Consider the following 12,860-nt stretch of genomic DNA (forward strand, 5'->3'; position numbering starts at 1 on the left):
TTATAAAACCCCCCCCCCCCCCCCAGGCATTTCTTACTCCACCTTCCTCTTAAATCTTTATAAATAAACAATGCTCTAATTAATTCTCAAGAATTGGAACTCATTATACTGTATACATAGAATGTCCTAAAGTAATCATAGTATAGATGAAAAATCACATACCTTTCATATTTTTTTAATCAATAGATAGAAAAAGTTTTTCATAAAGATTACTGGTCAATATTAGTAGTAACTAGTTACTTTTTAATATAATCATTTCATATGGTATATATAATCTTTTTATGTTGAATATAAGTCTCTTTTGATTAAATAAAGTAACGGGTCTTTTAATAAACAAGTACAAATTTATAGGTCAAATTTTACTTTTAAAAAATAAATTGAGACCGTGATTTCAAATATTAATACCAAATCATATGTTCAAACACCTTCGGAGATAAGTTTTGAAAATAAATAAATAAATAAATTTGAAGATTTACATTTAATAATTTTTTTAGCCCTAAAAAATTAACCTTAGGAGGTAGGTTTTTTGACCTCTCTTGAGGTCATATTTTTCTTGAGGCAGCACAAATATATACATTATAATATATTAAAAAATTGATTAACTCTAAAAAAAAAAAAAATCCATACCACATAAATTGAGATAGAGAGAATTAACATATATTATTTAAAAAATCATGTATTTAGTAAAATATTTAAAAGTCACATTACAATTTGGTAGACTTTCTTAATTATATTTGTGCCACATAAATTAAGACATATAAAATAGTAAATATTGAGTTTGTGCTTGTACATGCACTATATTTATAGGCTAACATTCAATAATGCGAATGGAAGTCACTTCGCCAAATATTTATAGTGCCGCAAGTAAAAAGATTAAGAAAAACGACGAATTCTAATAAATTAGCTCTTAAATACTCAAAATAAATCGGATCAGAATAAAGTTATGCGTACTAATCCCTCAACTCCTTACAAGGAGTACATAAACATTTTCAAAAAAAATTGTCCGTAAGCCATTTCACCAAATATTCATAGGCTTTATTCAAGGAAAATTGAAAAAATCCCATAATTTCTATAAAATGGTTCCTAAATGCCTAAAAATACCTTGCATTATGGTGAGACTATATGTCCTGCTACCCCAACTCCTTACGGAGTGTTTCATAAACAAATTTATGAAATATTATTTGAAAGTCATTTCACCAAATATTCATGAATTAACACATATAAAGTTTTAAAAAATCGCTTAATTTCTAAAAAAAGCTCTTAAATTCCCTAAAATGTTTTGATCACGGTGAGGCTACAAATAGTGTTCCCAAAAATTCTTACGGAAGGTCTTGCAAAGTTTTTCAAAAAAATCACCCGAAAGTTAATTCACCAAATATTCATGGACTAACGTACTACTCCCCAATTGGCTCCAAAATGCCCAAAAATGTTCGGATTATGATGAGGCTACACGTACTACTCTCCCAACCCTCACCGCAGGGTCACGTAAAGTTTTTGCAAAAAAATTGCCCCGAAGCTATTTCATCAGATATATCATGGGCTAACACACCTACAAAATTGGAAAAAAAAATCGCCTAATTTCAACAAAATCGCTTCTAAATGCCCAAAAATGCCTTGAGTTATGGTGTAACTATGCATACCTCTCCCCCAACTCCTTACAAAGGATCCCGTAAATATCTTCAAAAAATCGCCAGAAAGCCTCATCAAATAAATATTTATAGACTAACACAGAAAAAATAAAAAAAATCGCCTAATTATTATAAAATGGTCTCTATATGCCCAAAAATGCCTCATGGTGAAACTATACGTACGTCTCCCAACCCTTGCGAAAACTCTTGTGATATTTTTCCAAAAAATCACTTGAAATCAATTTCACCAAATATTAGTAGGTAATGTCACGGACCATGGTCAGGCTATACGTACGGTTCCCCCAAATCCATACGTTGGATCTTGTAAAAAAGTATTTCAAAGTTCTCTAAGAAGTCATTTATACAAATATTCATGGTTGACACACGCGAAATATTTTAAAAAATTGCATAATTCCTATAAAAGGCTCCTAAATACCAAAAAAATTCCTCAGATGATGGTCCGGCTATACATACTGCTCCCCAAATTCTTTAAAGAGGGTCTCATAAAGTTCTATAAAAAAATTGTCCGAAATTCATTTCATCAAATATATTCATTGGCTAACACACACGAAAACTTGAGAAAAAAAATCGTTTAATTTCTTTAAAGTGGCCCTAACTGCCAAAAAATGCTTTGGTTCATGGTGAAGCTATACGTACTACTCCCCAACTCCTTATGGAAGGTCTTGTAAAGTTTTCTAAAAGATCTCTCAAAAGTCATTTCACCAAATATTTATGGGCTCACACACACGAAAAATTGAAAAAGATCCTATAAATTGGCTACTAAATGTCCAAAAAAATGTCTCGAATCATGGTGAGACTATACATTTTTCTCTCCAACTCTTTAAAGATGGGCTCGTAAAGTTTATTAAAAAATATCACCCGAGATTCATTTTATCAAATATTCACTAGCTAACACACGAAAAATTAAAAAAAAAACTGCCTAATTCATATAAAATGACTCTTAAATGCCTAAAAATGCCGCAAGTCATGGTGCGGCTATACATACTGCTCCCCAACTGCTTAAGGAGAATCACATAAAGTTTTTTCAAAAAAATTATCCAAAAGTTATTTCATAATATATTTATGGCTAATAAACACACAAAAAAAAAGAATGAAAAAAATCGTCTAATTCCTATAAAATGGCTCCAAAATGTCCAAATATTCCTCGAATCATGTGAGACTGTATGTACTACTCCCTTACTCTTTTCTTTTTTAGATTAAATCGGGCAAGGGGCAATTATTCATAAGAGTAAAGAGAGACTATAGGTATTGCTCCCCTAACCCCTTACGAAGGATGTCGTATTGAAAATTCTAACTCCATCACAAATAATATATAATTGCTTGTTTGATGAAAGCATATTTTTAATACTAATTATTGACAACTATAAATGTTAGATTGACAATAACAGTGAAATATAATGATTGTGAGTTATAAAGATATTAGTCAAAACTTTAAAATATGAAACGATTTTATAAATAGTCAACTCTTTTGATAAACTATAATAATAATCTTTATTAATGTCCAATAATCATATGTTGGATTGACATATAATAAGCTCTAAAAAGCTTTAATAATCTTGTAAGATCATAATATTTGACCTAGATTAATGTTTTGTTGATCACCTTGACATGTTGGACCAACACAACAAATACACACACCATCAACACATTGTGGAATTCCAACCCTACATCGAGATGGACACTCTGATGCCAAAGTACATGCTTGTCCCATCAAAATGACATCTGATAATTCAACAAAAAAAAAGAATTATTAGCACCTTGCACAAAAATATAAACAATAATCGAATAGAGATAGACTCAGAATTAATAAAATATTCACAAGCAAAGAGATTAGTAATTTAAATTACATTGTTACAAAAAGTTTAATATTATTATATAAATTGTTGTAGTAAAAACATAGGAAAACTCATTTTTAATTTTAAAAGTGAGAGACTAACCAGATGAAAAGATCAATAAAATGGCCAAATACAAAAGAATGGTTGAAGCTTTAGCCATGTTTTTTTTGTGTAAATAAAAGTTTTCTCCTTTTTTGACATTAGAATGTTTCTTATTGTGACTATTTATAATACCTAAAATCATTAATTACTTGCCACATGTTTATTTCCAATTTTGAAAAGGGTAAATATCTTTGCCACTTTGAATTTTGGAAAAAGGATTTACTTAATTATTTTGTTTATTGGTGAATAATGAAAAATGCTTACAATAAACTTACTTAAATTTCTTTCCCACTTTTGAATTTTGGAAAAAGGATTTGTTTATTGGTGAACAATGAAAAATGCTTACAATAAACTTACTTAAATTTCTTTCCCAATTTTGAATTTTGAAAAAAGGATTGCTTAACTATTTTGTTTATTGGTGAACAATGAAAAATGCTTACAATAAACTTACTTACATTGATCAAGTTTAATTAAATTCATCCAAAATTGTGGTCAAGACAGCAAATTTCGTCTTTTATTTATGAGAAAAAAATTTAAATATGTTATCGAACTTTAAAAAAACGTAGTTATGTTATTTATTAAAAGTTTAGCTTAGCTATGCAATTTCTGTTTGACAAACGTCTCATTCATGCCTAGAGCTGTTAAAATGGACTTGACCCGCTAGACTTATTGTCCCATTTAGAAACGAAGTTTTTGAACCCAGCATCATTCGACATGCTAGCCTCATAGGCTTAACCCTCAAGCCTCAGGACCCAGTTCATTCCGCGGGGAAAACAGATGCATTTTCGAATTCAAACGAGCCCAAAGCTTGTATTGTCAATTTCCGTGTGATATACTCCATGAAAATTTTGTGACCGAAAATTTCCGAAATGAAATGATCAAAAATTTTTATGGACGTCCGTTAAGACCTTAACAATGGACTCGGTGCATCCCACGGAGAAAACAGACGCATTTTCAAGTTCAAACGAGCTCCAAAACGGGTAAATGCAAATTTTACTGATTTTCGTATGCTATAGTCCATGAAATTTTTGTGACCCGTAATTTCCGAAATGAAATGGTCAAAATTTTTCATGGACGTCCATTCAGACCTTATAAATAAACCTAGTTTTTCCCAGCCGTGAAAACATGCGCATTTTTAAACGAGCTCCAAAGCAGGTAAACACAGATTTTGCTGATTTTCATGTGTTAAAGTCCATGAAATTTTGTGACCCGAAATAATGAAATGAAATGACCAAAAATTTTCATGCACGTACGTGAAGACCTTATCAATGGACCCAGTTCGTTCCGCGGGAAAAATAGGCGCATTTTCAAGTTCAAACGAGACCCAAAGCATGTAAACACAAATTTTATCGATTTTCATGTGATATAGTCCATGGAATTTTCGTGACTCGAAATTTTCAAAACGAAATGGATGAAATTTTTCGTGGACATCCGTTGTGACCTTAGCGATGGACCCAGTTCGTCACGCAGGGAAAAACAGGAGCATTTTTAAGTTCAAACGAGCTTCAAAGTAGGTAAACACATATTTTATCGATTTTCATGTGTTATAGTTCATGGAATTTTTGTGACCCAAAATTTTTGAAATACAATGACTGAAATTTTTCATGGACACCCGTTAAGACCTTAGCAATGGACCAAGTGCATTGCAGGGAAAACAGATGCATTTTCAAGTTCAAACGAGCTCCAAAGAAGGTAAACGCTAATTTTGCTGATTTTCATGTGCTCAATGGAATTGTTGTGACCCGAAATTTTCAAAATGACATGGCCAAAAATTTTCATAGACGTCCATAAAGACCTTAGCAATGGATTCGTTTCATCCCGCGGAAATAACGTGCACATTTTCAAGTTCAAATGAGCCTCAATACAGGTAAATGTTGATTTTATCGATTTTTGTGTGCTATTGTCCATGAAAAATTTGTGATCTGAAATTTTCAAAATGAAATGGCCAAAATTTTTCATAGATGCCCATTAAGACATTAACAATGTACCCAATTCGTCCCACAGAAAAATCATGCACATTTTCAAGTTTGGATGAACCCCAATGCAGGTAAATGTCGATTTTATCGATTTTCGTATGCTATTGTCCATGGAATTTTTGTGACCCAAAATTCTCTAAAGGAAATGATTGAAATTTGTCATGGACGTCTGTTAAGACATTAACAATGAACTCAATTCGTCCCGCGGAGAAAATGAGAGCATTTTCAAATTCAAACGAGCCCCAAAGCAGGTAAACACAAATTTTGCCGATTTTCATGTTCTATAGTCCATGGAATTTTTGTGACCTAGAATTTCCAAAACAAAATGGATGAAGTTTTTCATGGACGTACGTTAAGGCATTAGCAATGAACCCAGTTCATCCCACAGGGAAAATGGATGCACTTTCAAGTTCTAACGAGCCCCAAAGTAGGTAAATGCAGATTTTGCTGATTTTCGTGTCCTATAGTCCATGGAGTTTTTGTGATTCAAAATTCCAAAAACTAAATGATCGAAATTTTTCATGGACGTCCGTCAATACCTTAGAAATGGATCCAGTTCGTCCCGCAGGAAAACGGATGCATTTTCAAGTTCAAACGAGCTCGAAAACAGGTAAATAATGATTTTATCAATTTTCGTGTGCTATAGTCCATGAAATTTTTGTGTCCTAAAATTCCCTAAACGGAATGACCAAAATTTTTCATGGAGTTAATACCTTAGCAAAGGACCAATTCGTTCCGTGGGAAAAACAGACGCATTTTCAAGTATGAACAAGCCCCAAAGCAGGTAAACGTAGATTTTGTCGATTTTCATGTGATATAGTCCATGAAATTTTTGTGACCCAGAATTCTCAAAATAAAATGGTCAAAATTTTTTGTGGACTTCCTTTAAGACCTTAGAAATGGACCCAATTCGTCTCGTGAGGAAAACGGGCGCATTTTCACGTTTAAACGAGCTCTAATGCATGTAACCACAGATTTTACCGATTTTCGTGTGCTATAGTCAATGAAATTTTTGTGACCCAGAATTTCCGAAATGACATGGCCGAAATTTTTCATGGACGTCCGTTAAGACTTATCATGACCCGAGAGGACCCCTAGTCATAACACGACGTATTCGACCTCTCATAGATTTCATACAAATCCTTAGTATATCATGAACATTAAAGCATATTAAAATAGCAGAAAATTTAAAACTTTTTTTAATAACCGAAGTCTTTTATAAAAATGAAAGAATTTCTATGACGTTATGTCTCAAACCATCTATAACATAGAATTACATTAGACTTAAATCTCTTTAATACAAACTTTGGGACATGGCCCTTACAAAAGTCTAAAGACATAAAATAAAGACATAAGTAGACCAGGTAGGTTCATCCATTGTTAAGGTTTTAACAGACGTCCATGAAAAATTTCGGCCATTTCATTTCGAAAATTTCAAGTCACAAAAGTTTCATGGACTATAGCACACGAAAATCGGTAGAATCTGCATTTACCTGCTTTGGAGCTCGTCTGAACTTGAAAATGCGCCTTTTTTCCTGCGCAACGAATTGGGTCCATTGCTAAGTTCTCAACGGACGTCCATGAAAAATTTCGGCCACAACCCGTGGGCTATGATCTTTAAAAATATTTTTTATATATAAATTTCTAGTATTGTTTTATTAGTAAAGTTTTTATCATTAAATATTTTTAAAAATCAAGTCTTTTAAACTAGCTAGTTTTTTGTGAGAAAAATGGTGGAATGGTCAACGTTTTTTTGCTATATCTTATGTTGGCTATTATGTATTTTTGTATGTATNCCAATTAATAGTGGATAAATCTAATGGATAATCCACATATACTATACAATGGATTTATAACACCCCCCCTTGGATATCCATAGATTATGTGTCTCGTTAAAACCTTACTAGGAAAAACCTAGTGAGAAAAAACCTAGTGAGAAAGAGTATACACATCTCATAATACACTTTGAATGTTGCCTCATTAAAAATCATACTAGGAAAATCCAACTTGGGACAAAACCATAGTTAAGGAAAAGAGTACAACGCGTATTTCACTCCCTTTGATGAAAACTTTACTTGATATCTCAGAGACGACGCTTTCTAATCTTGTATCTCAACTTCTCAGACGTTGATGTTGGCAATGCCTTTGTCACGACCGGAATCTAGACCCCAGACGAGACCGGCGTCGTTGACCTCTCAGAGGTCGCAAACAAGCCTACTTACGTCATTCTTACTTTACATATGTTAATTTTAGCGGAAAATTTGAACTTTTTGATTCTTTAATCATACTTGCTAAACATTCTTAATATTTCGTAATCGTTCATCATCAACCATCTAACAATTTAAGAGATAAGCAACTGAAAGAAATAATTCATTAAGTATTAATTGTATATCGGTCAAAATAACACCAATACAAAGTCTGAACCAAAGTAGGAAAGAAACACCAGCGGAACATGCTCCACTAGCTCAACTCTAAAACTACGCTAGAATGTAAAACAGTAGCATCCTCGAAAGCATGAGGACCTACCAAACTCCGGATGAATGCTGACGTTCGGATAGCTGCAACAACGAACTTGTAGCTCTACCGTCCACCTGTGCATGCACCTAAAAGTAGATGTTTGTATGGAATTAGTACACACTTGTACTAAGTATGGGTATATGCAAGCACACACCAGGGACATGCATGAGGAAGAAGAGCTCTTTCCAAACAACATGATGTTTCAAGTCAGTGGACTTGCTAAATTGAGATTGGGAAAGTTATGCCATGAGAGTGACATGCATCATTATAATCATTGTATTGCACGCAACACATAACATCTTCATATAGCACATAACATATAACACATAGTTTCTTTCATATTATTCATTCATATACCATGAGACCTTATTATTATAGACCTAACCTTAAGACTTTCCAAAATGAGGGCTCAACATATGGGACCTCAACTAGGGAGCCTTCTTTAGCAAACACAGAGTCTGCTTCATTCATTCATACGTATTTCATTTCAATTCATTCATAGGCCAGTGCGAACACCAGCTATACCTAGGATGTATTTTAAGACTTTCATCGGGTTTGCTGTGCAATGATCGGGAATAACCTAATGTCATTACCTGAATCTAGCTCACCTCTTGATTATCCTATCCTAACACCTCCGGTATCATTCGTTTCTTTATGTGATTCATTTGAGGCTGGCCTCATTCATTCATTGGGAACTTTAACTTTAACCGACATAGATCATGTGAGCATCATGAAATCCAGTGTCTCCCCCACACCGAAAAGAGGTGGAATCACCGGCCAAAGCGATTCAATAACATGCTAGCGTATATGGGAATTTAACCCCGTCAGATCCCTATAGTGGCAATATAGGTTCAAAGACTAGGAGATGAATAGAGACCCATACCCGGCAAGCCGGACAGTCTCATCTCATGAGAGTTACGTGAACCTCCGCCCTTCCCGAAAGAAGGCATCACCGCTCATAGCTAGCCTATCGGTGCTCGGTATAAAGTTCCATTACATTCAACTCATACATCATGGAAGTTGGCTTCTAGTATGAGGACATCATAGCTCAATAGACGATTTCTCATCTCATCATTAGTATTAAGTGTTTTAAACTTAATATTTTCATTAGTGTGTTCATAGAGACTGGTCTCTTCATTATCTTACACTCTCATTGGTGAGTACGTATTGGTAACATTTACTTAGGCTCATTTGAGATTGCTCTCATCATATACATTAGCCTCACATTATGATTGTCACCACATTCTTCATTATTAGCACCTTTATTTTTCATAGTTACTCACCTCTTATTACGTGGATGTTCATTTCTTTATTTCATTACGTATATCTTAGGTTCACTTATACTTGAACGTATGTTAAACTTATGTGTCTATACATACAAGCCATGAGGCTTCATTTATAGTTCGTTAAGTGATTCTTATTTTCATAAGATTATGTATTACAAGACTTATGTATCTTGTATATATACCAAGATCTTGATTTCTGATCTAAGAAGATGACATTATTCTTGAATATTTTACTCACGTATGACTTATGTATCAGTACGGAGGTTTGGGCACGGGAACCCAAATCTTGGATTATTTGGATATCATTTATATTTTTCATTGATTTTATTCCTAATATTCATAATTTTAGAACTCTAAATTAAATCTCAACATTTTCATGACATAATAAATTTTCTATTTTAATTAGAATTCTAAATTAAATTTCAATCATTTACATGAAAGAATAATTTTCTATTTTAATTTAAATCTCAATATATACATGAAAGAATTAATTTTCCACTTTAATTAGAATTTTAATTTAAATCTTTTTTTTTCTTTGAATTAAATTCGCTTGAATAGGGAGGTTGTGGGTTCGAACCCCCACAGCCCCCCTTATTTTTCAGCTAATTTCGCTGAGGTGGTGGGTTCGAACCCCCACAGCCCCTCCTCCTTTAATTTATTTAAATGGGCATCTGCAGTGAGGTTGTGGGATCGAATCCCCACAGTCTCTTTTTTTTTTTAAATTACGCCTACTGAGGTCGTGGGATCGATTCCCACGCCTCGCGTTTCTTTTTTTTTCCGCGAACTGGGGGTCATGGGTTCGATTCCCGCCCCCAGCCCCCCTTTTTCTTTCCTTTTTCGCGAACTGGGGGTCGGGGGTTCGATTCCCGCCCCCAGCACCTCTTTTTTTTTCTTTTTCTTCCTCTTCCAGCACCCGATTTCGAATCCCCCCAGCCCCCCTTTTTTTTTTCTGCGAGTTGTTGCTGCCTCACGGGTGAGGTCCCAGGTTCGAATCCTGGTGGCTCATTCCTTTAAAATTTAATAATTTCCACATTTCCTTCATTAAACTTTAGTCTAAATTGAAGTTGCATTGTTGCTGGAAATTTTGGTCATTTTTCAATTCGTTTTCATCAACATTTTCACTTGAATTCCTAAGAAAATTCGTAGACCATTTTAACACATTTTAAGTGCATCTTTCATAGGTTTGTTTGGCTAAAAGATTGTTATTCAATCACTATATACTTCATCATAATGAACATCACATTGTACACCCAATACACACATAACATACACAACAATACACAACTTATACACCCTCAAAACAGTGACTAAAACACTGCCCTATACACGCATATACATTAACTCTTCCGATTATATTTTGATGTTCATTATCGTGATTTTCCGCACATAAACATATTCGTATTTAATTTAAACACATTGAAAGAGTTGGTTTTGGTTCTTGTGGAATCAAACTAAATGGAAGATGAATTAATATGAATATTTGGTAGGAAGATAATTAGTACAAAATACAAGTCAAAGATTGTATCTTGGTAGGTGAAAGTTAGGCAAATCATAAAATGGTTTGCTATCTTAACCTTGACAATTTTGACACATAGTGATGTCATGGATGACATCAATAGGATGAATTTATTCCTATAAATAGGTAGCTCTTAATTCATTTTCATATCATCCTTTCACTTGCCTTCTCACCTTCTAAGGCATTGTGTTCTCTCTCTTGTAGTATTTCACTTATATTCTTTGTATAGTGAAATAAATATTGGTGCAGTTGTTCTTTGGAGGACGTAGGATCATTTTGATCCGAACCACGTTAAATATTGTTGTTCTTCCTTGTTCTTTAGTTTCACGTTTCCGCTAACAATTGGTATCAGAGCCAGGTTCTGTCTGAGTATGCTCTGTGGTTGCAGCACAGTCTGAACTTCCACATCAGAAAAGGATTACTTTGGTTTTCTGTAGTTCCAAATACATTGTAGTAGAAAAGGAAGAACAAGTAAAAAAAAATGAGTTCCATGAAGTTTGAAATTGATAGATTTAGTGGGCGCAACAACTTCAATATCTGGAAAATCCAGATGATAGCGTTACTGCGGAGGGAAGGTTCAATCCATGCTATTGACGGAAAGTACCCCGATAAGATATCGGATTCCGACAAAGAAAAGATTGAAGGAGATGCATTGAGTGCAATCCAACTGTCCCTTGCACCTAACGTACTTTGTGAAGTGAGTACAAGTACCGAAGAGACGGCCAAAGAGTTATGGGAAAAGCTGGAAGGGCTTTACCAGGACCAGTCAGTGACAACAAGGATGTTGTTACAACGGCGTCTTCATACATTTAAGATGGATTCAGGTACTTTGTTGCAAGACCATCTAGATGCGTTCAATAAACTTGTGATGGACTTACAAACTGCTGGAATTAAAAAGGACGAGGAGACACTTGCATGTTCTTTACTATTTTCATTGACTTCAAAATATCGTGATATTGAGAATTCAATGATGTATAGCAAACAACCTATTAAACTTGAGCAAGTGCGGCAAGCACTAAACTCTTGTGATGTGCGGATGCATTTTGAAGGAGACAAAAGTGACGAAGCTAGTGGACTCTTTGTAAGAGGTCGTACTAGCCAAAAGGGAAGGAGCAAATCGAAGTACAGATCAAAGTCTCGTGTGAACAAAAAGAATGCGGAGTGTTGGGGCTGTCACAAGAAGGGGCACTTTGAACGAGATTGCCCTATGTCGAAGTCCAAAGAAAAGGCGAGTGCATCCATTGTTGAGAAAGTACATGATAATGATGATGATTATGTACTAACAACATCATGCAATAATGGAGTCTATGACAACAAATGGATCTTAGACTCTGGTTGTACTCTGCATATGACATTCCGAAAAGATTGGTTCAGCAGCTATGAAACAAGCAGAGGAACTGTATTAATGGGCAATAATGCAACTTGTAAAATAGTTGGCATTGGTTCAGTTCATGTTCGCTGCCATGATGGAATCATGAGGACTATTACAGAAGTCCGTCATGTTCCTGATCTAAAGAAGAATTTGATCTCCCTGGGTACTTTAGATAAACAAGGCTATAAGTACATGAGTGAAGGAGGAACTATGAAAGTGACTAAAGGGTCTTTAGTCATGTTGAAGGCCAAGCTGGAGGATGGCCTCTACACACTTGCGGGAAGCACCATTATTGGCTCTGTAAATGCATCTACAGTGCAGTTATCTAATGATGACAAGGCAAAATTATGGCACATGAGACTAGGCCATATGAGCGCACGAGGATTGGAGATGTTGAGCAACCGCAACCTTTTGAATGGTGAGAAGATCAGCACACTTGAATTTTGTGAGCACTGCATCTTAGGGAAGCAGAAAAAGGTCAGCTTCAGCACTGGCAAGCACAAGACGGGAAGGGTGCTAGACTACATCCATTCAGATTTATGGGGTCCCTCTAAGCTTCCATCAAAGGGAGGAAAGAGGTATCTTCTCACATTCATTGATGATTTTT

At 34.6% G+C, this 12,860-nt stretch overlaps 1 long non-coding RNA gene across 1 annotated transcript; it reads right to left on the reverse strand.

Moving 5' to 3' along the window:
* Positions 1–3,123: 3,123 nt before the first annotated feature.
* LOC107020171 lies at positions 3,124–3,671 on the reverse strand. The gene is made up of 2 exons (XR_001456807.2): positions 3,587–3,671; positions 3,124–3,371 (listed from the first exon to the last, which is right to left on the reverse strand). It is a non-coding gene; the product is annotated as an uncharacterized LOC107020171 (long non-coding RNA).
* Positions 3,672–12,860: the final 9,189 nt, after the last annotated feature.

The sequence above is a fragment of the Solanum pennellii genome, chromosome 5 (genome assembly GCF_001406875.1).
Source record: "Solanum pennellii chromosome 5, SPENNV200".
NCBI lineage: Eukaryota > Viridiplantae > Streptophyta > Magnoliopsida > Solanales > Solanaceae > Solanum > Solanum pennellii.